The following is a 27,624-nucleotide window of genomic DNA, read 5'->3' as shown; positions in this document are numbered from 1 at the left end:
CTAGCTTCTGAAAATTTCAGAGCAAAATGAAATAAATAGGCATCACTGAGATCAATGCTTTTTAGGTCCTATTTTAATCTGACATAGAAGAACATCGCCATGTATCTTGCAAGAAATGCCTTGACTCTCCTGAAATTCATTATTTGTGTTTTTGACTTTTGCATTTCCCCATTTTGTCTGTGATATACAACAGAAACAAAAGAATATGGTTAAAACATGTACCTTGTAAAGTGTGCATAATAAACAGTTCATACTAGATTTGAAGGCTCTATATAGAGTACATAAGAAGATGTTAATATTAAACTCTTACTGCTTACTATGGACCAGGCAAAGTTCTAAATATTTATTATATACAAAATACTATTCTATGGACTCTGAGAAATAAGTACTGTTATTAACGGAATTTTACAGATGAAGAAACAGACCAGAGAAATCAGTGATGAGGGTGGGAGCTAGATATTAGAAGTTCTTGAAAAGCTGGGTAATGTCAGTGTGCAGCAGAAGTTTGGGAATCACTGCCCAAGGCTAACTTTCCTTTATAGATGTGCAATAGAGTCTACTCAGGTGATTGAGGAAATAGTCTAGATGTGTTCATTGGACAAGGCCCTTGTTCCTCCTGAAAGGGATTTTGAGATGATTCTAAAGAAGGAGGCTCTGGAGCCAGAATGCTTAGTTCAAATCCTGACTTTTTCCATTGCCCAAGTCAAGTCTCTCTCAGTTTCCTCAGCTGACAACTGGAGATAGTAATAGCCCAGACGGGATAGGGATAGTTTGCTCCAACTGCCTAGCCCTCAGATAGCGAGGTAGTGAGCTTTTCCTGGGCCATGCTAGAAAGGGCACCTGAGCAGGGTCCAGGGTGTGGAAGGGGCAGTGGCCCTTCTGCTCTTGAGGGAAAAGTGTAAATTGATGTCCTTATCGTCTTCTAAAGAAGATCTCCTTTCCTACTGTACACTTGCTCTAGTCACACAGGCCATGAGTGGCTAAAATCCACATTTCTGTGTTGTTGTTTCCCTACTTCTTGTTATTTAAAAATCAGAAAAAGCATATGTTTTTAGAGGAATACATGCTCATTGTACAAAACTTTGAAAAATACAGAAAGGTTCAAGGGATGATGCACCATGACTGCAAATTTATTCCAAAGGTAATTACTGATAAAAACTGTTTTTTCTTCCACTCTTTTTTCCCTTACATGTATATATTTGTTATATTTAAATAAAAAGAGGAATATATTAACTATATATATTTATATGTTCCTTTCTACATTTAAAATCTATTGTGAGCCTTTCCCCATATTCCTTATTTTTTGCAGTGTGACTTTTTTTTTTTAAGTTTATTTATTTATTTTGAGAGAAGAGAGTGCGAGCAGGGGACAGAGAAAGAGAGAATCCCAAGCAGGTCCCCCACAGCACAGAGCCCCATAGTAACAGTGGAACCCAGAGCCTGCTGAATCTCACAAAGTATACCTGAGCTGAAATCAAGAGTTGGTTGCTTAACTGACTGAGCCAAGCCAAGTGCCTTACAGTGTGACTTTAAATGGCTGGTAGTGTTTCCTATGTCTTTGTGTTTTAACATTTTTTAAAATGTTTTTTATTTTATTTTTGACAGAGAGAGAGATACAGAGCACGAGCGGGGAGGGGCAGAGCGAGACAGGGGGAGACACAGGATCCGAAGCAGGCTTCAGGCTCTGAGCTGTCAACACAGAGCCTGACAAGGGGCTCGAACTCATGAACTCTGAGATTATGACCTGGGCCAAAGTCAGCGCTGAACTGACTGAGCCACCCAGGTGTCCCTGTGTTTCAACATCTAGGACATTCCTAACTGTTTTGCTATTACAGATAATACTGCTACTAAAAATTTGCATATACATAGGTAATTATTTCCCATAGGATAGATTATCGAAGGACATATACTGGGGCATAAACATGAATTCTTTTTCTAAGGCTTTTGGAACATATTGTCAAAAAGTAAGCTGAGCATGAGAGGCCTTAGGCATCTACTTGCTTCCTAGCCCTTTTTATCTTGCTAATGTGGTAGAGGGAAGAGTGGATTCCTGTTACTTTCCTTTGCAGTTCTTTGATTATGAATAACTTGAACATGTTTTATGTTTAATGGTCATTGTTCAATAACTGTAGTGTGATTCTCTCCTCATCCTTCATCCTGTACCCCAGAGGCAACTGTCTTCAACACTTTCCCCCCCCATCTTCAACTCTTTATGCCACATTTAGTCATTTCTTCTGGAAGTTAGAGTTCTGTATTTTTTTTTTTTAATTTTTTTTTTTTTAAGTTTTTATTTATTTTTGAGACAGAGAGAGACAGAGCATGAACGGGGGAGGGTCAGAGAGAGAGGGAGACACAGAATTGGAAGCAGGCTCCGGGCTCTGAGCCATCAGCCCAGAGCCCGACGCGGGGCTCGAACCCACAGACCGTGAGATCGTGACCTGAGCTGAAGTCGGATGCTTAACCGACTGAGCCACCCAGGCGCCCCTAGAGTTATGTATTTTTAAATAACATTCTTATAATGCTGTTTCTTGAATTTCAACTTTAGCCATTTTCTATTGACCTCTTGCCGAGGGAAAATAAGGATAAAGTTCTCTTATATGCATATTCCCTTCCCATTGTCTTTCATCTCAGTGTTAAGCCTTCATTTTTGCCTAGGTCATTATTTGTATTCCGTGTTTATATTTTTATGAGATTTTTATGAGTATGCAAATAGTATTCTATTGGAGCCGTGGAATATACTACATACTATTATCAATTTTTGTGATTTTTATTGGTTATTTTTAGAATACTCTTCCCCATCCTGAATTCAGAGAAGTCATTTACTAATATTTCCTTCTAGTTTTTTGTTGTCTTTAGTGGTGTCATACTTAAGTCATTAAAATCATCTATATTTTTATTTTGGTAAATGGTGTAAGGATCTGCTTTTTGTTTGCTTGCTTTAATAGCAAACTGATTGTTTCAGTAGAATCTATTACAATTCTTACTTTCCCCACTAATTTATGATGCCTTTAGGAAATTATATAGCAACTTTATATCAATCAGAAATCTAGATCTCTCTTAAACAGTTTCACTTTTTGCCTTTGAAAATTTTAATTAAATTAACTTTCCAACTTTTATTTCACTTAACCTCATTTAACCTGTGGTGCTGTCTGTCTCCAGTTTTACTTTGGAATGTAGGGGAGGAGGTGGGGGGAGCAAAATGCAATTGGCCTCCTTGGTGCAGTATTCCCATTTCCAAGGATTGCTGGAATACATAGATTCCTTGAAATCACTTGCCCCTTAAATTGTGCCGGACTCCAGAGGGTCTTAGCTGTGTCAGCCAGCCTGTGTTTCACTAACTTCCTGTCATCATTTTGTGAAACTGAGTGTTCCAAAAAAGGTTTATTTTAGCTGATTAGCTGTTGGCTTTAATGATGTAAATGCGTTTGTCAGAGATCCTTGCTGTATTAAATCTGACACAGTTGGAAGAGAGTGGGTTTCTTTTTGGGCATGCCTTGAGCTGTTGCTTATCAGACTCTGGCCCCTACCCTGCCGCCTGACTTTTCCAGCCACCTCATCCTCATTTACCATTGTTCAAAGGTTTACACTGGGCTGTAAATTTCCTAAACTTACCTTTTTTTTTTTTTTTTTAAACTGGTTTCTAATTTCATTCCATTGTGGTCAGAGAACGTAGTTTGTGTGATTTCAACCCTTTTTCATTTATTGAGGCTTGCTTTATGGCTTAACCTATGTTGTATCCTGAAAAATGTTCCATGTGCACTTAAGAAGGTGTACTCTGCTGTTGCTGGTTGGAGACATCTATAGATGTCTATTAGATCTAGTTGATTTGTAGTGCTGTTCAAGACTTCTGTTTCTTTGTTGATCTTATGTTTGATTATTCTGTTATTTAAAGTATAATATTCAAGAGTCAATAATTGTTAGATTGTCTGTGTTTTCAATACTGTCATTTTTTTCTTAAACTATTTTGAGGCCTGTTGTCAGGTGCATATATATTTGTTATTGCTATATTTTTGATTTATTGACCCTTTCATCATTATACAATGTCCTTTTTTTCTTCTAGTAAGGACTTTTATCTTGTCCTTTTTCTGTTATTAATGTAGCCAATTCACTTTTCTTTGGTTACTGTTTGCATGGTATGACTTTTTCCATGATGTTAATGAATACTAGTGATAGTGAATATGTTTTGGGGGTAATACTTCAATATGTCCCCTAAAACTTGATGCTGGTTTATGTACTTATTATGTTAATGAGGTTTTATCAGGTGTGGATTTTAAATTTTATTAAATGTCTTTTCAGGATTTGTGGAGATGATTTTTATCCTTTAATCTTTTTTTAAAATTATTATTTTTTTTGATGTTTATTTATTATTGAGAGACAGAGAGACACAGAGTGTGAGTAGGGGAGAGGCAGAGAGGGGGGAGACACAGAATCTGAAGCAGGCTTCAGGCTCTGAGCTGTCAGCACAGAGCCTGGCACAGGCCTTGAACCCAGAAACTGCAAGATCATGACCTGACCTGAAGTCGGATGCTTAACCAACTGAGCCACCCAGGCCCCCCTTCTCTTTTAATCTTTAATATCATTAATTATACTAACCAGTTTCTTAATATTTAACATCCCACATGTTCACGGTATGTTCTTTGTTTAATGAGTGACAAGTGCTTTGAATAGTACATTTTCCTGGCATATTTTAAAATTTCAGTCTTGGGATGCCTGGGTGGCTCAGTCGGTTGAGTGTCCAACTTTGGCTCAGGTCATGATCTCACAGTTTGTAAGTTTGAGCCCCACATCGTGCTCTGTGCTGACAGCTTCAGATTCTGTGTCTCCCTCTCTCTCTGCCCTTCCCCTGCTTACACTCCTTCTCTCTCTCAAAAATAAATAAACATTAAAAACATTTTTTTAATTTCAGTCTTACTAAATATACCCCCAATATTTTATAAACATGTCTGTTTAGTAAAGAAATGTTCTTATTAGTAAGCTTATTCCCTATTGCCAGTCCTTTTGTTATGCTTATATTAGGGGACCAGATTTTGTGTGTGTGTGTGTGTGTGTGTGTGTGTGTGTGCGCGTGCGCGCGCACGCGCGCGCACGAGAGGGGCAGAGAAGGACGGGGAGAGAGCCCTGCATGTTCTTCCCCTAAAACAGCTTTCCAAAGGCAGCCACAATTAGTGATTTGTATGTATTCTTCCAAGCCTCCTTTTGTGAATTAAAAAAAAAATTTTTAATTGCTTTGGAGATAGTTTTCTTAAAAAAAATTTTTTAGTGGTCGTTTATTTTTGAGAGAGAGAGAGAGAGAGAGAGAGAGAGAGAGACAGAGCATGAGTGGGGGAGGGGGCAGAGAGCAACAGAGACAGAATTCAAAGTAGGCTCCAGACTCTGAGGTGTCAGCACAGAGCCTGATGCTGGGCTCGAACTCATGAACTGCAAGATCATGACCTGAGCCAAAGTCAGACACTTAACCTACTGAGCCACCCAGGTGCACCCCCACTTTTTAAAAATTTTTCCTGAAGCCCTTTTAAAGCAGTTGTAAATAAATATTTTGTGTGTGTGTATAACAAAAAATAGATCCATACTTTGGTGTTTTTTTGTTATTTTGAATTTTTTTTTTTAAGATACATAAGAAATGTATGAGGGGCACCTGGCTGGCAATAGAGCATGTGACTCTTGATCTTGGGGTTGTGAGTTGGGTGTAGAGATTACTTATAAATAAAATCTTAAAAAGGTTTTTTTTTTTTTAATTAAAATAGTATGAGTGCATTCTTCTTGGGAAAGTTCTAATGCTAGAAAGAAAACAATGGCCCATACAAACTCCCTGAATTTCAGTCATCTTATCTGTAACATAGGAATAAAAAAATATTCTTCATGGGACCATCAATTAGGATTTGATGAGATAATGTGTTTAAGCACGTAGCACAGTGTTCAATAAAAGAGACGAGTTAGTTATTTTGAACACGTATCAGCTCTGGAGTTTCTAATGAAACGCATTTTGGCACGTAACTGTATGACCTGACAGTGATCTTTTGACTTTTGTCTTTGTTCAAGATCCTCTAAAAAAGAGAAGGTCTTAAAATATTTTCCTTCATAGCTTTGTGTGCTATAAATATAAGTTTAGTTTAATAGCAGAGGTCTTTTTTTTCTTCTTTATTAATTATTTACATTATTTTCCCCCTCATTCCCCTCCAGCCATTACTCAATTCATTGTTTTTGAAGTAAAATGTGCCTCCTTCACAATTTTTGCCAGTTTTATATATTGTCCGTATTAATGATTTTCTTAGTATTTTCTTTTAGATTATCCCACTAAGAGAGCTATAACAAACCAAATGCCTTGAGTAACTTTGGTTTCTGGACCAGATATTGGGGGATAATTAGATAATTTGAATTTGAATCAGATATTAGAGGAAATTAAAGCATTAATGGGGCTCCTGGCTGGCTCAGTCAGTAGGGCATGTGACTCTTGATCTCGAGTTTGTAAGTTTGAGCCCCACATTAGATGTAGAGATTACTTAAAAATAAAATCCTAAAAAAAAAAAAGACATTAATGTTAATGTGCTTCATGTGCTAATGGCATTTGGTTCTCTATGATCATGTCTTTGTAAGTTAGGATGCGCTTTCTGAAATATTAACGGTGAAGTGTTATGCTGCTGCAACTTGCTTTTAAATGGTTCAACAACAATTATAACAAAAGTGTGTGTGTGTGTAAATACGTGTGTATAAGTATAGATACAAGTGTAAATAAAAATATGAGGCAAAAATGTTAATTGGTGACTCTTGGTGAAGGGAATATAAGCATTGAGTGTACTACTTTAGTTTTTCTGTAGGCTTGAAATTTTTTAAAAATGTAAACTTGGAAAAAGAAATGTAATTAGAATACTAATTAAAAATTAAATCACCTCACTTTCTTTAATAGATCTGCTGAAAAAGGAAATTTTATTATTACCATAAGTGGAAAACAAGCATCCGTTGTCATAAATAGAAGGTAACCGTAAAAGTTACTTTCAAAGTTTTATTAAAATGTGGCTGGATCTTTTTATCTGCCAGGACTCTGAGCCTGAGGCTTGCTCTCTCAAAGGAACACTAGCAAACATTACAGAGGTGTTAAAGACATATTAGCACCAAACTGAAACTTTCTCCTTGACTTAATGAGAGAATATGAAAGAAAATTAAAAAGGGAATAGTTTTATGATTTTGTGTGATTCAGGTCACCTCAAAGCGTCACCATACTTGGGAAACACTGACTCCATTGATGTAAGTGTTAGAAAGAAAATAAACTTCTGTACTGAATTCTGCTTATAATGCTCTTCTATGTTGAATTGCCATCTTTATTATTTGGTAGTTTTGATCACTACAGATGCATGTAGAGCTGAATGGTATCCTGGCCTAAGGCAGATGTCAGATTTCGCAGTCTAAATTGTCGCTGGGTTTTTGCTCTGATGTTGCTCTTGTGGTTGAGGTTTTGCTGAGGTTTTGTTTTTTTTTTTTTCTTTCTTTTCTTTCCTGCTATATTGTTCCTGCTGTTATTTGGAAGCCACTAGGTTGCTTTGCCTCTTGAACAATGAAAGGATCCAGATCGAGTCTGCCTCACATTTTGTTATCCCAGTACAAGACTCAATTGAATAAAACATATTACCCATCTGGCCTGGAAATCTCAGTGGCACTCAAAATAACTTACTAACAAGTTGTTGGATCATGATATCTTGATTTTCTGAAAGTTCAGCTTCTTTTTAGCTGTTGCTAAGAGAGAAATTTCATTGACATGAGGGACACGAGGACATGTCTGCACGCTGCCAGTTGTTTTATAGGCATTTGGCTCTGCCGCCTTGCAGATGGTTAGACTCTGGGTGGTGGGTAAATGAAATGTGTGCTGATTATCTTATTGAATTAAGGTAACCTTTTGTCGTTCATTGAATTCTGTAGACCAGTTGGTCAGTGAGCAGCTGCTCTGTGTGGCTTGGTTTGAGTTTTGAAGCACACAAAGACTATCTTAAAGGGTGGTCAGTCTAATCCAGGTATTCAACAAAGCAATAGTGAAAGCCTTCTTCTCTTTTGACACTGTTTTCTGTTCTGATGGAAATGATTGAACAAAAACGTTTTTGCTTTTTGCTCAATTAACTAAGTGATTAAAGCAATGGTTTTTTGAGTGTTTGGCTGAATGCTTCAGAATTTTTTTGACCTAATGTTTTAAGTGGAAGAAAATATCTTATCCCAACATTTGATGTTAGAAGCGTTCTAATTTAATGGCAGAGTCTATGTTTGAAGATGCGTGATAGACTAATGGAATTGTTTTTTAAGATTATCTTCACAAATATTCTGGAAATTAAAGCATGCTTCAGTGGTGCCGTTTCTTGGCAAATTCTAGCTGTGAAAGTCTACCATATTTAAAATTTTTTTCTTAATGTTTATTTATTTTTGACAGAGAGAGAGACAGAGCATGAGCAGGGGAGGGGCAGAGAGAGAGGGAGACACAGAATCTGAAGCAGGCTCCAGGCTCTGAGCTGTCAGCACAGAGCCCGACACGGGGCTTGAACAGACTGTGAGATCATGACCTGAGGCAAAGTTGGACGCTCAACCGACTGAGCCACACAGGCGCCCCTAAAATCTACCATATTTTTATATGGATTCTATCTCAATGTCTGCAAACTGTTTCAGGTGGCTTCTTCTTCTTCTTCTTCTTCTTCTTCTTCTTTTTTTTTTTTTTTTTTTTTTTTTTTTTTTTTTTTTGAGTAAACTCTACCTCCGTTGGGGGGCTTGAGCTCACAACCCCAAGATCAAGAGTCACCTGCTCTACAGTTGATCTAGCTGGGTGCCCCAGGACTGCGAGTGGGGGCAGAGGGGGAGAGAGAGAGAGAGAAAGAGAAACAATCTTAAGCAGACTGTACACTTAGCCCATGACCCTGGGATCATGATCCAAACTGAAATCAAGAGTTGGATACTCAACCAGTTGAGCCACCCAGGTGCCCCAAATATTTTCCATTCTAAAAGTAAATTCTTTAAAAAGGCTTTTCCAGAACTCTTTGAACTTCCCATCTAAATGAAGTCCATTTAGTAATTCCAATGAAATGCTCTATACTTTTTCTTATTAGCCCTTCTTATAGTCTATATATTTATTGGTCTGGTTACTTTTTAACTTCAGTTGTCCCCTCCAGTTGGGAAAGCTTCACAAACACAGAGACCTTACTTCTTTGCTCACCTCTGTTGAATGAGTGAATGTGAATCATGTTTTCTGATCCTGTGTTAAAGGTAACATAAAGACATTTTATTTTATTTTATTTGTTTTGTTTTGCTTTGTTTTTTAAATGTTTTATTTATTTTTGAGAGAGAGAGAGCAGGAGTGGGGGAGGGACAGAGAGAGAGGGGAACAGAAGATCTGAAGCAGGCTTTGTGCTGACAGTAGGGAGCCTGATGCTGGGCTCCAACTCACAAACCTTGAGATCATGACCTGAGCTGAAGTCGGACGCTTAACCAACTGAGCCACCCAGGCACCCCAACATATAGACATTTTAAATGTGAGATTGAAATGGAAAGTCCTAAGGGCATGTTAGTTAATTGGAATTTCAGACTTTGGTTTGCATTTTACACTTGAAAGCTGCTCACTTGGGCTACTCTGTATCTTGATCTAGGATGAGGGAAGTCAAGAATCTATTTAATGATGACCAGTGAGTCTCCCAATCAGATACCTGCTAATTTCAAATAGATCCATTTTATCTCTTCATTTTCATTTTACTTGTTTGAACTTTAAATTGTCTATTGAAAGAGATTATTTTAGTTGCTTCTTTTCTCCTGTGAAACACTTTTATGAGCTAATGAAGCAAATTAAACAATATGAATGTTTGTAGTATAAAAGACATTAGGATTTATAACTATTTGAGACTTGAATTTGGTTGAAAGAAGAGATTGTATTATACCTAACCCTGTGGGATATACAGTGATTATTAGGAAGGTCTAAAATAAATCAGATACTTCAGGTGTGTAAGAAAGCCAACTGCCTGATACTATAACAATCTTACTAGGATAATCTGTAGATATCTGCAGATGGAAAAAAAAATAGAGTCAAATAGAAACAAAAGTCTTTTTTTTTTTAAGTTTATTTATTTTGAGATGGAGATAGCATGAGTTGGGGAGGGGCAGAGAGAGGGAGAATCCGAAGGAGGCTTCATGCTGTCGGCGCAGAGCCCAAACCCATGAAATGTTAGATCATGACCTGAGCCGATACCAGGAGTCAGAGGCTTAACTGACTGAGCCACCCAGGTGCCCCCAAAAGTCATTTTTAATGTCTGACATTCTAAAAACTGGTTTTGAACTTAGGGGTGAAGATCAGCCTTTGAGTCATTGGAAAGCAAATGGAAACAGGAGTTCATCTCAAACACCCTTCTCTTTAATTCTTCAGGCTTTGTCCATGTATCCTCTGCTGCCAGAGCCTGCTTGTTTCTTCTGTAAGCTCATCCTTCTCATGTTCCTGTGGATTCTTCCACAGCCCTTCCTCTCTCCTTTGTACTGTCCTATGTCATGATCCATGTAGCAGAGTGTTTGCTAAGTAACCACATACTCCAGAACTTGTGCTGCACATTCAACTGGAAGTTAGATGTGCCTCCTGTACTGGCAGTGTCGGTGCATGGATGTGCGTGTCAGGCCGAGACTAGAACCAGCAGCACTAGAAGAAAACTACCACTAGTATTAATTAGCAGAGATACACCCCTCATGTGGCCACATGTTACACGGCCATAACATTCTAGCAGCCTTTTTGCTTCTTCTGCTGCTTTTTTTCTTTTAACAGAGGTGTAATTGACATACAACATTATATTAGTTTCAGGAGTACAACATAATGGTGCGATATTTGTGTATATTGTGAAATGGTCACCCCAGCAAGTCTGGTTAACATTTGTTACCGTATGTAGTTACGGAATTTTTTTTTCCTGTTGTGAGAACTTGTTCACTTCTTCTTTGACAGCCTCCTCACCTCTAGTAATTTCTCCTCTGAACTATTGTAGCATTACTGTTTGTCTGTCTCATTGGTGCTACCTATAACTCCTCAGTTCTGTGGGCCTTGACATTATGGGTAATAGAGATGGAGACTATGTCGTTTTTAAAATTTAAATTAAAGTTTTTTTAAGTTTTATTTTAATTACCTGGTGCTCGTCGTCGTGACAAGTGGCACTCCTTAATCCCTATCACTTATTTCACCACCCCCTCCTCTGGTAACCAGCAATTTGTTTTCTGTAGTTAAGAGTCTGTTTCTTGGTTTCTTCATCTCTCTCTTTTTTCCTCCTTTGCTCATCTGTTTTGTTTCTGAAATTCCACATGAGTGAAATTATGTGGTATGTGTCCTGCTCTGACTTATTTCACTTAGAATTATATTCTCCAGCTCCATCCATGTTGTTGCAAATGGCAAGATATCATTCTTTTTACAGATGAATAATATTTTATTTGTGTGTGTGTGTGTGTGTGTGTGTGTGTACACCACTTCTTTATTTATCAGTCCCTGGACATTTGGGCTGCTTCCATATCTTGCCTATTGTAATAATGCTGCTGTGAACATAAGGGTGCATACATTCCTTTGAAATAGTGTTTTTGTATTCTTTGGATAAATACCCAGTAGTGTGATTGCTGGGTGATAGGGTATTTCTATTTTTAACTTTTTGAGGAACCTCCATACTGTTTTCCATAGTGGCTATACCAATTTGCATTCCCACCAACAGTGCAAGAAGATTCCTTTTTCTCCACATCCTTGCCAACACTTTTTGTTTCTTGAGTTTTTTATTTTAGCTGTTCTGACAGGTGTGAGGTGATAATCTCACTGTAGCTTTGATTTGCATTCCTTGATAAGTGATGATGAGCATCTTTTCATGTGTCTGCTGGCCATTCATGTGTCTTTTTTGGAGAAATGTCTGTTCATGTCTTCTGCCCATTTTTTTTTTAATTGGATTATTTGGTTTTTGGGTGTTGAGGTGTATCAGTTCTTCATATGTTTTGGATACTCTTTATCAAATATGTCACTTGTAAATATCTTCTCCCATTTTGCAAGTTGCCTTTTAGTTTTGTTGATTGTTTCCTTCAATGTGCAGAACCTTTTTATTTTGATGTAGTTCCAGTGTAATTTTGTGTTTATTTCCCTTGTCTCAGGGGACCTATCTAGAAAAAAGTTGCTATGGCCAGTGTCAGAGCAGGTACTGCCTATATTCTCTTCTAGGATTTTTATGGTTTTATGTCTCACATTTAGATCTTTAATCATTTGGCTTTGGCTATTTGGGGTCTTTTGTGGTTCCATACAAATTTTAGGATTTTTTTTGTTCTAGTTCTGTGAAAAAATACTGTTGGTATTTTGATAGGGATTGCAATAAATTTACATTTTGCTTTGGTTAGTATGGACATTTTAACCATATTTGTTCTTCCAGTCCATGAGCATGGGATGTGTTTCCATTTGTGTTGTCTTCAATTTCTTTCATTAGTGTTTTATAGTTTTCAGAGTATAAGTCTTATACCCATTTGGTTAGATTTATTCCTAGGTATCTTATTATTTTTGTGCAGTTGTCAATGGGATTGTTTTGTTAATTTTTCTTTCCACTGCTTCATTATTGGTAGAGAGAAATGCAGCAGATTTCTGTAGATTGATTTTGTGTCCTGTGACTTTACTGAATTTGTTTATCAGCTCTAGCAGTTTTTTGGTGGAGTCTTTTGGGTTTTCTGTATCATGGTATCTGTAAATAGAGGAAGTTTTACTTCTTCCTTACTGGTTTGGGTGCCTTGTATTTCTTTTCATCATCTGATTGCTGGGGCTAGAATTTCCAGTGCTCTGTTGAATAAATGTGTTGAGAGTAGACATTCTTGTCTTATTCTTGACCTTAAGGGAAAAGGTCTCAGTTTTTCCCCATTAAGGATGATGTTAGCTGTGAGTTTTTCATATATGGCCTTTATTATGTTGAAATATGTTCCTTCTAAACCTACTTTGTTGAGGGTTTTTATCATGAATGGATGTTTTACTTTGTCAAATGGTTTTTCTGAGGATAGAGAATATGTCTTAACCTTATTTTTATCATCCGCTCTGTGGTCTCTCTCTGCCTCTCCCCCCTTTTCTCCTCCCCCCCCCCATAAACAAACAAATTTTAATAAAGGATAATTTACTGTTGCCCAGTTGTGTGCCATAATTTACGTCCTCCTCATTTCTGTTCAGGAGCCTATTTTCCTTTTAGGTTTAAAGGGCCTGCACTCACTCTCTTGTTTCCCTGTTCTCTCAGATGGGCTAAGGAATAGACATTATCCTCACTAAACAGGAAATTGAGGCCCAGAGAGGTAGGGTCACACATACAGGAGTCAGACCCCATCTTCTGACTCCAAAACCAGTCCTTTTTTTTTTTTTTTTTTTTAATTATTATTATAATTTTTTTATACCACTGCAGGCTTCCCTTTCAGGCTGAGGATGTGTTAATCTTTCCAGCACTATAAACCACCCGGTTCTGGTGCGTGTTCTTGGGCTTTTTTTTTTTTTTTTTTTTTTTTTAATGTTTGTTTATTTTTGAGACAGAGGATGTGCGAGTGTGAGCGGGGCAGAGAGAGACGGGGACAGAGGATCCAAAGTGGGCTCTGTGCTGTGACAGCAGCAAGCCTGATGCAGGCAGGGCTCGAACTCATGAACTATGGGGTCATGTCCTGAGCCGAAGTCAGATGCTCAACCAACTGAGCCATCCAGGTGCCCCTAATCCATCTTGGTCTTATTCACCTTGGTAACCTTCACAGTGCTCACCTTCGGGCAATTGTTAATGTTGAATCCCTCCCAGTTGTGACTATATACTATCTACTGTCCTTCCTGTGGAAGAGAAGAGGTCTTATTGACTTTTATCTATCAGTGTGCAGTCTTACCCAGGGATGTCATTGACATGACCACTTTGGTTTTTTAGCAGTTTATTTATTAATTCTTTCATTTAGTCATTCAAAAATATTTATTGAGTGCATACTCTGAGCCAAGCATTGTTCTCAGAGTTCTCACCCTGCTTTCATGGAATTTAGATTTTCCTTGGACAGTTGATGATAAACAAATAAACCAACAAGGTAATTATAGACTGTAAGTGACATGAAAGAAATCAAGAGCAAAGTGAGAGAGAAATACCAAGGAGTGAGGCTGTAGACATCATGCTCTGGAAAGTTCCTGAGGAGAGATGAAAGGATGAGAAGGGGTCACCTGTGGGGAGAGCTTAAGGAGGGAACGCTTCAGTGCTTGTGTTTGAGGAAGAAAAAGGCATCTCATGTGGCTATAGCAGAGAGACCCAGAGAAGGGCAGCAGAGTTTAAAGCTGGGGAACAATATAGTCCGATTTGTGTTTTTAACATCACTGAGAGACATGATAATTAAATGAAATGTGTGTCCCTGGACTGGATTTTTTTTTTTTTTTTTTTTTTTTTTTTTTTGGCTTCCAAGGGCGTTATGAAGACAAGTGGCAGAATTTGACTATACATCAAATATTAGATAACAGTGTTATATCAATGTTAAGTGTCCTGAATTTGATAATCCAGTGTCTTTATGAGGAGAATGTCCTTGTTCTTAAGAGGGGTGAAGGGTTGTGATCTTTACAGCTTATTCTCAAATTGTTCAATAAAAAAAGAGGGATCAGAGATGGCAAATTGTTAAGAGGATATGTGTGTTTATTGTAATATTCTTGTAACTTTACTGTAGAGTTGAAAAATTTTCAAAATAAAACTTTAAAGGTCACTGAGGCTGAGGTATGGAAGAAGTTATGGAGGGGAAAGAGGCAGGCGGGCTCGCAGGAGGCTGTTGGGATGATGGCTGCACACACTGGGGTGTAACTGGAGAGGGAGAGAGGGGGACAGATCAGGAAATATGTTTTGGAGATGGAACAGACAGCTTGTTAATGGATTGGATGTGGTGGCCAAGGGGACAAGCAGGAGGTAGAAGTTGTTCCCTGGGGCTCCTTGATAGTTATGGACTGAATTCCAATAGAATCTTACCCTTCCTAAAGTGTGTTCACTCCCAGTCTGCCTTACTCAAGTCAGCTCCTCTATGGGTAGTTACCACAGGAATTTATTTCACAGGTGAGGGGAGGCCCAGGGAGGTGAAGTGACTAATTCGAAGTTAGCACATATAGGCAGAAAATTTATTTTCTTTCTCCCTTTCTTCCTCCCTTCTTCCCTCCCTCCCTCCCTCTTCTTGCTTTCTCTTTCTTTTCTTTTTCTTTTCTTTTCTTTTCTTTTCTTTTCTTTCTTTCTTTCTTTCTTTCTTTCTTTCTTTCTTTCTTTCAGAAAATTTACTTTCTTTACCCAGAAAACCAAAATGCAGGCATGGGATTAGTGCTCTTCAAACTGAATTCTCTCCCATTAGATTGTTGTGTAATCAATGAAATAAAGGGCTACTATCATCAAACAAACAAACAAACTGAATAAATAGCATGTACTTACCCATGTAGAAAGGGTAAATAATGTCTCATGGAACTTCTGTTTCAGTTAAATAGGTATATACTAGGTCATGATATAAAACATATTTTTTACTTTGAATTACAATCAAAAGTTGGAAAGCCATGCAGAGGATTGTTGTAAACAGAAATCTTGCAGTTCCCATGGGAGTAAGAAAGCAAAAGACAAACTCACTTGGGTGGCTACTGTTGGCTGTCTTGTGTTGTTTATTTCTTTAATGATTGATGGGCTATAAGTCAGTGTTTTCTTAGTTGACTTCATAGTCATCCCCTACTTTCAGTCTTAAAGTGCTTGCTTTGTGCCAGGCATTGTTCTAGGCAGTAGGAGTGAGGAGGACAGACATGACTCTCAAGCAGCTTACATTAAATGTGTTACCAAGTACAAACATAAGATTCCTTCAGTATTAAGTGATAGGTGCTCCAAAGATCCAGTAGGACTGGTCTGGGAAGGTGATGTTTGAGTTCAGACCAGGGTGAAACTGAAGATGCAGCTTTGCCTCAGGGAAGAGTGTCGCAAGCAGAAGCAGTAGCTGTGGCAAAAGCCATGAGTTGAAGACAAGCTAAGGGTGTCAGAGGGACAGAAAGATGGCCCTTGAAACTGTAGTGTGGGGATCCAGGCAGAGTGGAAGGAGAGGAGATCAGATTTAATATATTTTTTGAAGATAAAACCAACAGGACTTAATAATGAATTGGATGTAGGATGTAGAGGGAGGATGCATCTGGGTGGATAATGATGCTGTTTACTGGTAGGGAAGGCTGGAAGCTGATGCAGAAATGTGACTTGGGAGCCAAAGAAATCTATAGTTCTGTATCTGGCCATGAAGTTGAGAGGCCTGTTGGACATCCAGATAGAGACCCACGGTGGTCAGTTTGATAGTCAGGATCTTGGGTAGGAGGTCTGAACTAGAGATAGAAGTTTGAGACCCATGAGTGTATAGCTGGAATGGGGCTGATAAGCTTATCTGGGCAAGGATGTAGATCGGAAGAGCAGAGGTCTGAGGCCAGATTCCCAGGACAGGTAAGAGAAAGGAGCATCAGTGACAAAGGAGGAAAGCCATGTAGGAGCTTAGAGGAGAGGGGAGGACTTACTACCAATTTATGTAGCATTGACTCCCCACTTTTGAGCCCTGGACTTATTAGCAGTAAGGGAAGTTACTTATCTTGAGAACTTAATCCTCTGTGTGAGATATATATGCTTTAAACTTCTAAAATGTTTTATTTAATACATTGGTGATAATAGTACTCATTTCACAGAGCTGTTTGGTAAATTAAATTAGTTAATACACACAGAGTGCTTCAAACAGTCTCTGGCACATAGTAAGAACTTAATAACTGTGAGTTGTTTGTGGCAGTGGTGCTTATTATAAGAAATCAATTTGGGCTTAAGGTCTAGATTCCAGATTAGTAAAGAAGAAAGAGAATAGTAGTGTTGGCTTTTCATCTGAATGTGTTATGTGATTATCAATTTTGTTTAGCTGGTTCCCTGAGTTGCATGTTAAAGCAGTCTTGAACAATGAGGGGCCTTGTTACTAGAGTGCCATTAAATGGTGATATCAAGTGACCCTAAAAATCAAAGTAATGGAAAATTGTCTTTTTTTTTTCCTAAAATATTTAATTTGCTGTTTTTTCATAACATCTCAACCTTCCTTTCAAGGTCAGGAGGAGATACTAATTTTTACTATACTGCTACATCTTCACACAAATTATCATCTGAAGGAGCTTCTTAGAATTGACAAATGAACTTTGTTTTCCTTCCCAGGAGGAACTTGTTAAACCAATAAAGTTCAAAATTCTAATTCCCATTCCTTACTAGTGTGTACCATTTTATTCATCTCGAATAAACATACAACCTCAAGCACCCTACTAGGCAAATAGATTCCTTTTTAATTAGTGGTTCTATATACAGAATTTTATCATAGTGAAATTTATAAACCAAAAGGGAACAAATATTTACACTTGCAACTTCATGTCAACATTGCCCTGAAAATGTAAATGTATCTCCCATGTTTCTACTACAGCAGTAGAAAAATAAGCTTCAACTTCTTAGGAGCATGTCTGCTCTGTTATGTAGGGAATGTGGAAGATACATAGAAGTGTTCTTTCTTCGTGACTGGCATTAGTTTTTTTCACACAAAGACTTGTTTTATTAAAAGCTAATCTATATTTCTTTTTCTTTCTTTCTTTCTTTCTTTCTTTCTTTCTTTCTTTCTTTTTGTAGTACTATTTCTTAGGCATCTTTAAGTACCAAGGCAGAGTTTTATTTTGAGGAGTTATTGCTTTTGTAGTTACCATAAAGAATTATTTCTCAATTTAAGTAGACCTTTTTTATTCCAAGGCAAAATTAAGCCAACCACAAGGGTTTCTGGGAACAGAATAATGCCGAGGTTTCGTGTGTCAATATGAGCAGCCTAATACTTTACAAAGGAAGATTTTATTTATTTACTTAGTTATTTATGTTTTTTATTTTGAGAGAGAGAGCGCGCGTGCATGAACTGGGGAGGGGTGGAGAGAGAGAATCCCAAGCAGGCTCCGCACTGTCAGCATGGGGCTCCATCTCATGAACCACAAGATTATGACCTGAGCTAAAATCAGGAGTTGGATGCTTTACCGACTGAATTACCCAGGCACCCCTACAAAGGAACATTTTAAGTGATGCTTAAATAATAATGGTTTAAAGATCTCAACTGAAATGAAAAAGCTTATTAAAATGTATTGAAATAATTTAGAAAAGGGGGGATGATTTTGCCAAGATTTCGGAGAGGACTAATTTTTTTTCAAGGTTTTACTACAGTTTTGATTGAGCTGCATTAAATGATTCAGTCTAATTTCATCTATTACATGTAGTTATACTATTCCTGCATCCCAAAATGATTTTAGGTCACTTAGGTCATTAAAATATTTTTTATATAATAATCTGTTTTTCAGAGCATCAAAAATAATTAAGATGAAAGAACAAGATTAACCCTGTGTCTAGAATGAATAATTTAGTTCTAAATATCCTAGAAGCTAAGGAGAAAGTTGGGGTTTTTAAGATTTTCATTGTCAGATAGGGAAGCATAGAAGTTTGAGAAGAAAGAATTTTTTCCCTGCTTTTTCTGAATTTAAGGACAATTTATTTTGGATTCTAATCCTATATAGTCAACAATGAGTAATACCATTGACAGCCTTTCTTCCCACTCCTCTCTCCTCTTCCCCCAAAGGGAAACACCTGATTGTAAAAATAATGCATGCATACTGTTTATATTAAAAGAAAAATTTCAGACAAGTCAGAAATACATGTATTGAAATTTTCTTGAATGATACTATTTCTCAATTCACAGAAATGGGTGGCATTACATCATAACTAAATGGAGATGCTTTGTGTGTGTGTGTGTGTGTGTGTGTGTGTGTGTGTGTGTGTGTGTTTTTAAGACTTTTTAATATTTATTTTTTGAGAGAGAGAGCATGAACCGAGCATGAGCCGGGGAGGGGCAGAGAGAGTGCGAGAGAGAGGGAGACATAGGATCTGAAGCAGGCTCCAGGCTCTGAGCTGTCAGTAGAGAGCCTGACGCGGGGCTCGAACTCACAGGCCATGAGATCATAACCTGAGCCAAAGTTGGACACTAAACTAAGTGAACCACTCAGGTGCCCGTGTTTTTTGTTTTTAATTTTAACTAGGCCCCACACCCAACATGGAGCTCAACTCATACCCTTAAATGAAGAGTCCCATGCTCTACTGACTAAGCCAGCCAGGTGCCCTGGTGGAAACATTCTTGTGAGGCACTTTGATGATAATAAGTTTAGCATTTATTGGGCATCTCAGATTTGCCTGTACTAGGAATATAGAAATGAGTAAGACACCACTCTTTACCTTAAGAAACTCCAGGATTAGTGGGGTTCACTTAACTCATCAGGTAAGTGACTCATCAGATATTTCATATTCGCTGAGTACCTAATATGGATATAGTACATAGTGGTCAACAGGGTCTAGTAAGGTTTATCAGTAACTAACCATACAACTTATGCTAATGTTGTGTCTTGAGTGCCTGGGCTTGTAGGGAACAAATTACCTTGAGAGCAGAAAAAGAATTTTGTTTTGTTGGGGAAGACTTTCCCCAGAGGGAGGAACTTTTAGGTTGCAAGTTAGTATCACAGGGTACCAGATAGCCCAGAAATGGGGAGGGCGTTCTAGGCAGAGGGAATAGCAAGCCGAGTTTTGGAGGTGTGATCAGACCGTGTCTATGACCAGTGCTAAGTAGCAGATGGCCAAACACAGTGTATGGCTCAGGAAGTGTGTTGGGAAATGAAGCTGTGAAAAGATGGTAGAGTTGTGTCCAGCAAAAAGAAAAAAAAATTGGACCTTAATTTGTAAATAGACTTAAAAAAATTTTTTTTGTGTGTATTTATTTTTGAGAGAGAGACACACACAGAGTATGAGCAGGGGAAGGGCAGAGAGAGAGAGGGAGACACAGAGTCTAAAGCGGGCTCCAGGCTCTGTCAGCACCGGATTCCTATGTGGGGCTGGAATTCACTAACCATGAGATCATGACCTGAGCCCAAGTTGGACGGAGACTTAACTGACTGAGCCACCCAGGCACCCCTGGAAATAGGCTTTTAAGGCAGAGGAGGAAGGATTTATATTTTAGGTACAACACAGGTGGAAGAGCGGAACATTGATTGTGGGGTGGAAAGATTAGAGGCATGGATTGAGATGCTAAGTGAGGTAAGAACAGCATCTGTGTGGGTTGAGAGGATGAATCAAAATGCAGAGACATTTCTAATCTAAGTCGTGTGCTCTGAGAGCCAGGAGTCTGTGAAGGATGATGGTTGCAGAGGAGAGAACAGGGAATACAGACCTTCAAGGATTAGCCTAGGAAGTGGGCCTGTTCATTATTACTGTGTATTCTGAGCAGTTTTACTTTTCATTTTGTTTCCTTTAAGTAATAATTGTATGAGTAAATATCTTTTTTTTTTTTTTTTTAATACAAAAACTGCTCCCTCTTAGCTTATTCTGGGGATCGAGCCCACGATGTTGGTGTTCCTGCCACATCCTACCTAACTGAGCTAACTAGCCACCAAGCATCTAGCCCTCTATATTAGTAAGTATCTTTTTTTAAAATTTTTTAAATGTTTATTTATTTTTGAGAGAGAGAGTGGAGAGAGAGGAAGACACAGAATCTGAAGCAGGCTCCAGGCTCTGGTCTGTCTCCACAGACTCCGACATGGGGCTCAAACCCACGAACTGTGAGATTATGACCTGAGCCAAAGTTGGATACCCAACCGACTGAGCCACCCAGGCGCCCCTATATTAGTAAATATATTAACAGAAAGGTTACCTTTTGGGGGTACCTGGGTGGCTCTGTCGGTTAAGTGTCTGTCTCTTGGTTTCAGCTCAGGTCATGATCTCACAACTCGAGTTTGAGTCCTGCGTGGGGCTGTGTGCTATCAGCACAGAGCCTGCCTGGGATTCTCTGTCTCCCTTTCTCTCTGCCCCTCCCCTGTTCACATTCTCTCTCTAAATAAAATAAATAAATAAATATTTAAAAAATAAAATAATTAACATTAAGAAATTTCACTTTTATCCACAGGATACCTGATTATCTAATACATATAAATTTTTAAGTCTTTAAGAGTAAAGCCTCTTTATAATAAAATCAAACTTGTTTGAAAAATATTTTTTTAAAAGAAACCATCATAAAGATGCATGTGCCACTGTGTGGCCTCGAATTACCCTCTCCTCATTTAGGCAGATGTTGCAAGTTTTAGGACATCCTAGCCCATTCCCCATAGCCCTGGGGCAGAGGCAGGGGCAGTCTTCAGGCTGATACTGGATTTGGATACTGGCTCCTCCACCTTCAAACTACGTGACTTTGGGTCTTTCACTTTATCTTGGAGCCATAGTCTTCTCATCTGCCAAGTGGAAAGATTAGTATCTTTTGAAGCTTTAAAAGAAAAAGCATTTGTTGGTTCAAATTGGAACATATCTAAGAAAACTGGCTGACACTTTGAAGAGGCCAGTTTGAGGTTGTAGACTTGACATTCACACCTATTTCATGACCATGGAAAACAAACTATTCACATTTCAGCTTTTTAAAAATGACCCAGCTGTATACCCAGCAAACACCCCTAACCCATGTCTGGCCCAAGCCTTATTCATCCCTGAGCTCTTTTTTTTTTTTAAACCTCCTTGGTAAAATATACATACCTGCTGTAAAAAAAAAAAAAAAAAAAGAGAGAGAGAACAGTTTGCTCTTTTAAGTTCTTTTCCATGACTATCTTTAGGTCTGGAATAGCCAGACCTCTTAAGAGGTAGCTGCCTCTTAAGAAGTCTCACAGATAATGTAAGTTAGGGATATGCCCACCTCAAATAATGGAGAGCTTCAGTGGAGACTGAACATGTGGGAGTTCTTTGTCTCTTGCAGCAGTCGTGGGGAGTAACTCCGAGGCTGGCACAGCCAGCTGCCTGTACTGCCACAGTGTCATCCAGACCCAGGGCCCGTGCATGTCTCCCCTTCACCATCTTTAGCATAGAGGTTTTCCTCATGTTCTTAGAAGTAATTTCGTGTCTAGGCATCACTTCTCTATTCTAGCAGGAAACAGAGGGAATGGGCCAAGGGTAACAGCAAAAGATTTCTCTTGGTGAGGCTTTTCCTTCTTATCAGGAAATGAGGGAACCCCTTTCCCACCAGGGGCTTCTGCTTATATTCCATTAACCTGAGCTGAGTCACATGGCTATCCGTAGTGCAGGTAGTCACGGAGGTCAAGAAGTTAGCTTTCCAGTCTTCTTGGTTAGAAATGCAAAGGAGAAGGTGGTGGGAATGGGTTTGTTTGTATCAGTCTACACAGTAGCTGCTCTTCTTAGGGCAACATTATCTTACAGTTACCCATGTCTGGGTCTTATCTAGGATGACCAGTGTCCTGGTTTGCCTGGGACTGAGATTTCCTGGAATGCAGGACTTTGTGTGCTATAACCTGGACAGTCCTAGGAAAACCAGGATGATTGTTACCCTAGTCCTTTCATATTCTCTTTGGCAAATGTATCATCTCTTGAGGATGGAGCCACCTTGACTAGGCTTACAAAGACTGAAAAGCAGCTTAATAATTTAATTTAAAAAAATTTAATAACATAGGATAGTAACTTAATTATAAATTATACAAAATAATGACTAAACTATTAAATAATAATTCACAATGAGAAATAAGTGATATTGAATCAGTGGAGCATATTGGAAGAAGAACTTCATGGAGCTGCCTAATGCATGTGAGATTTTGACCAGGTATCTTAGAGCTGCAGTGTTGCCCAACTCTAGCGGGGCTCTGATCACAGCAGCCTGGGATTAATTCTGTAATATTTTTTAGTAATTGACAGATTACACCAAAAAGAATTGTATGTTATCTCAGGCAGGGTGTATGTGTGAAACTTTGTTACAGGCATGCACTAGCTAGCACACATGTAGGGGTGGAGTATTAGACATCAGAGGGTCTCCTGACACTGAGCTTTCTGCTGAGGTTGACCTTGAAAGCAGTCTTAATGGGGCACATGGGTGGCTCACTCAGTTAAGCATCTGACTTCGGCTCAGGTCATGATCTCATGGTTCGTGGGTTCAAGTCCCACATCGGGCTCTATCCTGACAGCTCAGAGCCTGGAGCCTGCTTTGGATTCTGTTCTCCCTCTCTCTCTGCCCCTCTCCTGCTTGCACTCTGTTTCTCGCTCTCAAAAATAAATATTAAAAAAAAAAAAAAAAGAAAAAAGCAGTCTTAATGTAGACCCTTGGTGGGTGACACGGTTGGGAGAATAGGATCAGAAAGAACCTTTTTTCCCCCTCCTCTACCCCTCTGCCTGAAGCTGAGATCTGGTCTGGATGGATGTATCTGCCGGCTGCAGGAATCCGGATCCTCCTCCTCTTCACTTCATTTAGAACTGGAGCCCTGCCCCTTCTTCAAGATTTCCTCTGCTCTCCTCCCTTCCCTGTTTGAACAGATTCCTCTTATTTCTCCTCTTACTAGGAGAAATAGGAATCTGGCTCACTGCCTCTTTTCCTTCACTTCATTATAAAACTGTGTGATGCATATTTTATATTTTCTTGCATGTTTGACTTTCAGTTAATATTTAATGATAATTTCATTCTGTAGACATCCTCTTATCTGATATCTTGGAACTCGTCCCTGTACCTCTTAATTCTAGCCTCTGATGATAAAGTTTTGTGGGGGTTGGGGGGGGGGAAAGTGTGCTATTTAGACATATTCTCTTATTAGTGAGGTATTACTTAGTATGTGACTAATGCTATGCGTCTGTAACCAGTTGTTGTTCCACCCCGTGAGTCCTGACGTAATTTAGAAAGAATTCTTTCTTTGTTAAAGACCTTTTCTACGTGGGCCACATGTTTACAGACCTATTTCGTAGTAATTTGTGGTTTTTTAGGTATGTCAATAGAGATGCTGTAGCAGTATGCCTGGATTCTGTTAGATAAACATTTTGTAAGATTGCTTACTTTAAAAAACTGTCTTTGTTTAAAAAGTTAATTTCTTCTCTAATGTCTTAGTAAAGAAATTTTTTAGTAAATCTGATAAATTCTAGTTAAAACATTTTGTTTTTAGTATTTTAAGCCTTTTAACATTTTGTTTTTTAATATTGTAAACCTTGAAACCTCTTGAAGGTTGATATATTACTACTTTTTTTTGTCTGCATACTTTCTTTTGAATTTTAAGAAATCTGTACTAGAATCTGTAACATGCTTAAAATATACTTTTGATGATCATATGGGTTTTTATTACAAACAGCTAAATAAAATTTTCAATGAATGATAGTGTACATATGGTAATATATTTCTCATAATTTATATGCTATTGGGAGAGTGACTCACGAACTGTTTTCTCTTGAGTTCCTGAGAGTTTATAAAAAGATTACAAACAATTGGCGACGGAATTGAAATAGTGAATGTGTAAGGTGGGAGGGAAAAATATTTCTCATTTGTTCCTCTCTTACCTTGATGAAATTTTTACCACTTAAAATTTTCCAGTAAATTCAAGGTCAGTACATGAGTCTAATATGGTTGTACCCATCATGGTCTAAGGATTTCCTGTCTTGTCACACGACATGTGTGTTCCCAGAGGAGAAAATACAGTTTGATTCCATGATGATAAATAGCAGTTCAAGGACACTGGAGTCAGGTAGAAAAGGATGATCACTGTTTGAGGACTATGAGGTAGTATGAAGGGGAAAGGAAGGGATGAAAGGGATGACATCACTAAGCTCCCAATTATTGGTCACCGCTAATAACTCTAGCTGCCCTTCTGGCAATATTTGAGGCATATATTTCCTTTGACCTTTACATTAGTAGGATGTCATAGGCCTTAGGATCCAGCATAAACCTGAGCTGAAAACAAATTGGAGTTGTTTGTGACTTGCTAGAGTTGTCCTTAAGGTAGAGCACATCTCTGTGAGAACTAGCGAATGACCCTGGCCAATTAAAGCTCAGTTTATTAGACAGTGTCATGGACAACCCAATGAGAACACACAAATACTTAGAAACATGTGTAAAATTCAGACTCCTAATGCACTGTTTTATACCTTGACACTCCTGGATAAGTTATCTTGGTTTTTACCCCCAGGCTTCCCCTTCTGTACATCGTTATCCACCTGGGTTTTGATTTATTTTTCATTGTGCACTTATTATCCCTCTCATTGCCTCACTCTGGGGGAGACACTTTTTCATTGCAGTGTGATGTAACTTTGCTGCCTGGGACTTTTAACTTGAAAGTCTTAATGTCCTAGAAGTCTACAAAAGAAATAGATCCTTTTTCTTTTACTCCCTATATGTGTGTTTTATCTTTTAAGGAATGATGGCATTTACTGAGGAGTGGGGTGGGGGATGCCCCAGGTAGAGGCTTTGTTTTCATTCACAGTTTCTTAACATACTCATGGCAACCTTGCTCCTAACTTCAGATTTTGAGTTCTTAGAGGACTTGGATGTTTTGGGTTTGTATGCATACATTTTGAAATCCCTGGGTTGAAAATTTCCTAGATGTTTGCACCCTCTACTCAACCTAGGACATTAAGGGTTATATACAAATTAGCCCCCTAAATGACCATTAACTAGAAATGTTATCTGTCCAAAGAAAGGATTCATGTGACTCCAAGTATGCGTTACCCTCTACATAGCATATTAATTTTGGCAACAGAGATAGATGAGAATTTTGCTGCGTTTAAATTTTTCATTGTGATGAGACAAATCTATTATTATAAAAGCTCTACTCATCAGTGAGAGTGTTTCCTTCTGTTGTTTTAATTAAAGGAGCAGTGTATTTTTAAATTTAATTATGGCACTTTGATGATCTGATACTGGCTTCAAGCTAAGAGTTCTTTAGGTTTCCAAGATTTATGATGCATCTAGAGCAGAGCTGATCAAAAGAATGACAGAAATCTTCAATGTCTACACTGTTCAACAAGATAGCCACATGTGGCTGTTGGGCACTTAAAATGTGGCTAGTGAGACTGAGGAATTAAATTTCAAATTTTCTTTAAAATTAGAATTTAAGGGGTGCCTGGGTGGCTCAGTCAGTTAAGTTTCTGGCTCTTGATTTCCACTCAGGTCATGATCTCACAGTTGTGAGATCGAGCCCTGTGTTGGGCTCTGTGCTGACAGGGCAGAGCCTGCTTCAGAGTCTCTCTCTGCCCCTTTTCCTGCTATCTCTCTCTCTCAAAATAAATAAACACTAAAAAATAAAATTAGAATTTAGTCACACATGGTTAGTGGTTACCATATTAGATAGCACAGATCTAGAGCATGTAGAAAATGTCCATTTAGTATAATGGCATCTTGGGCTTTCAAGTTTCCTTATTTTTTGTTGGGAAGTTGAGGCAGGTTAAATTTGAAATTGATAATGGATAGTATTGCTCTTAGCCATAGGGAAAGACTTCTTTAATGAAGATGTGAGTTTATCAGACTTAAATATATTAGAAGTGAACTTTTTTAAGAAGGTAAATATTCATTCCAAAAATAATTCCAGTATAATTAATTGAACAAATATTTCCTGTGTATAAAGAATCATACTAACTCTGGAGGTCAGAGGTGAGTGGAACTTAGGTGGTCCCCTCAAGGAGCTTTCTATTTGAGTTTCTGAGAGGCTTTGATAGGCCAAAGGGTGAGCTCTATCCTTGAGCACAGAATGCCTCGTGGGGCATTATCATCAGGATTTGTCCTCAGTGCTTTGCAGGAGGACTGGATCCATAACAGTACGAAGAGGAACTGTTTATATCTGGGAATATAGAGTTTCGTATCAACTCTGACATACAAGATTAATTTTGGTTGAGAGAGGGTTGAGGTAGGATTGGGATTTCTTCAGGTGTGCAAGAAGTCCTACTGAGTTCCAGATGTGTTTGAGCAGGCCCTTCGGGTCTTCTCCACTTCTGGGAGATGGACTTTCCCAGGACTCTGGAATGCTGGAGGAAGGGACATTGGACATGGACCCTTCCCCACCCATGCGCCCCCTTACCTAGGTGAGGAGGAATTCTTGATAATGCTGAGTTTGGCTCAACAACCAAGAGTGTCTAATGGAGGTAAATATTCCCTTAAACAGAAATACAGAGATTGTTAGACAAGCCAGATTTTTAAAAGTCACAGTAAGAATCCAGTTTTTTTCCCCCTCCCAACTGGCAAGACCCTACCTGAGTTCACTTTGCTGTGCTCTTAGTTGCAAACCCAAGGGCGAAGGAAAAGCCACAGAAAAACAGGTTGCATCTACTGCTACTGAACAGCCACCTTACATACTCTGTGTTTTTAGCTAAATAAATCATGAACTTATAGCAGAGAAGTGTATGTTCCCACCAGTCTATGACCCATCTACAACCCTGTGCTTCCCACTGAGCCACTAACCAGAGCTCACTGAACACTGCTTGGAGTCAGGGAACTCGGAACCCAACTGTCCTGGGCCCTCTTTCTGGCAGTTGGGTGAGTTGTGAGGGCCTGAAGGGTGAAGCTCAGACAGGCTGGAGCAGTAGGTTATAGATTAAGAAAGGGAGACTGTGTAAACAGTGGTGAGCTGGACACAGAGGAATTATTGATCTGATCTTATGGTGCAGATGGAGAAGGAGAAGAGCCCTCCTTTTCCCCTCTGCTCCCTGGAACAGGGGACTTGTGTCACGTGGACTGTGTCTTGGCAGCTGGGCCTGTCAGGATCAAGTCAGCAGAGTTACCCAATGCTCTGGGGTTTGTTTTTGCCAGGTCAGGGAT

At 38.7% G+C, this 27,624-nt stretch overlaps 1 protein-coding gene and 1 long non-coding RNA gene across 6 annotated transcripts in view; one reads left to right on the top strand and one right to left on the bottom strand.

The window, feature by feature from the left end:
- KAT6B (lysine acetyltransferase 6B) overlaps positions 1 to 27,624 on the top strand; it is a 190,277-nt gene that overhangs the window by 27,753 nt on the left and 134,900 nt on the right. The window lies entirely within an intron of this gene.
- On the bottom strand, positions 75 to 27,292 carry LOC132685281 (uncharacterized). Its single transcript, XR_009613034.3, has 3 exons — positions 27,060 to 27,292; positions 26,888 to 26,962; positions 75 to 177 (listed from the first exon to the last, which is right to left on the bottom strand). It is a non-coding gene; the product is annotated as an uncharacterized LOC132685281 (long non-coding RNA).

Source organism: Panthera onca, chromosome D2, assembly GCF_046562875.1.
Source record: "Panthera onca isolate mPanOnc1 chromosome D2, mPanOnc1 haplotype 2, whole genome shotgun sequence".
Taxonomy (NCBI): Eukaryota; Metazoa; Chordata; class Mammalia; order Carnivora; family Felidae; genus Panthera; species Panthera onca.
This window is presented reverse-complemented; position numbering and strand designations above follow the sequence as displayed.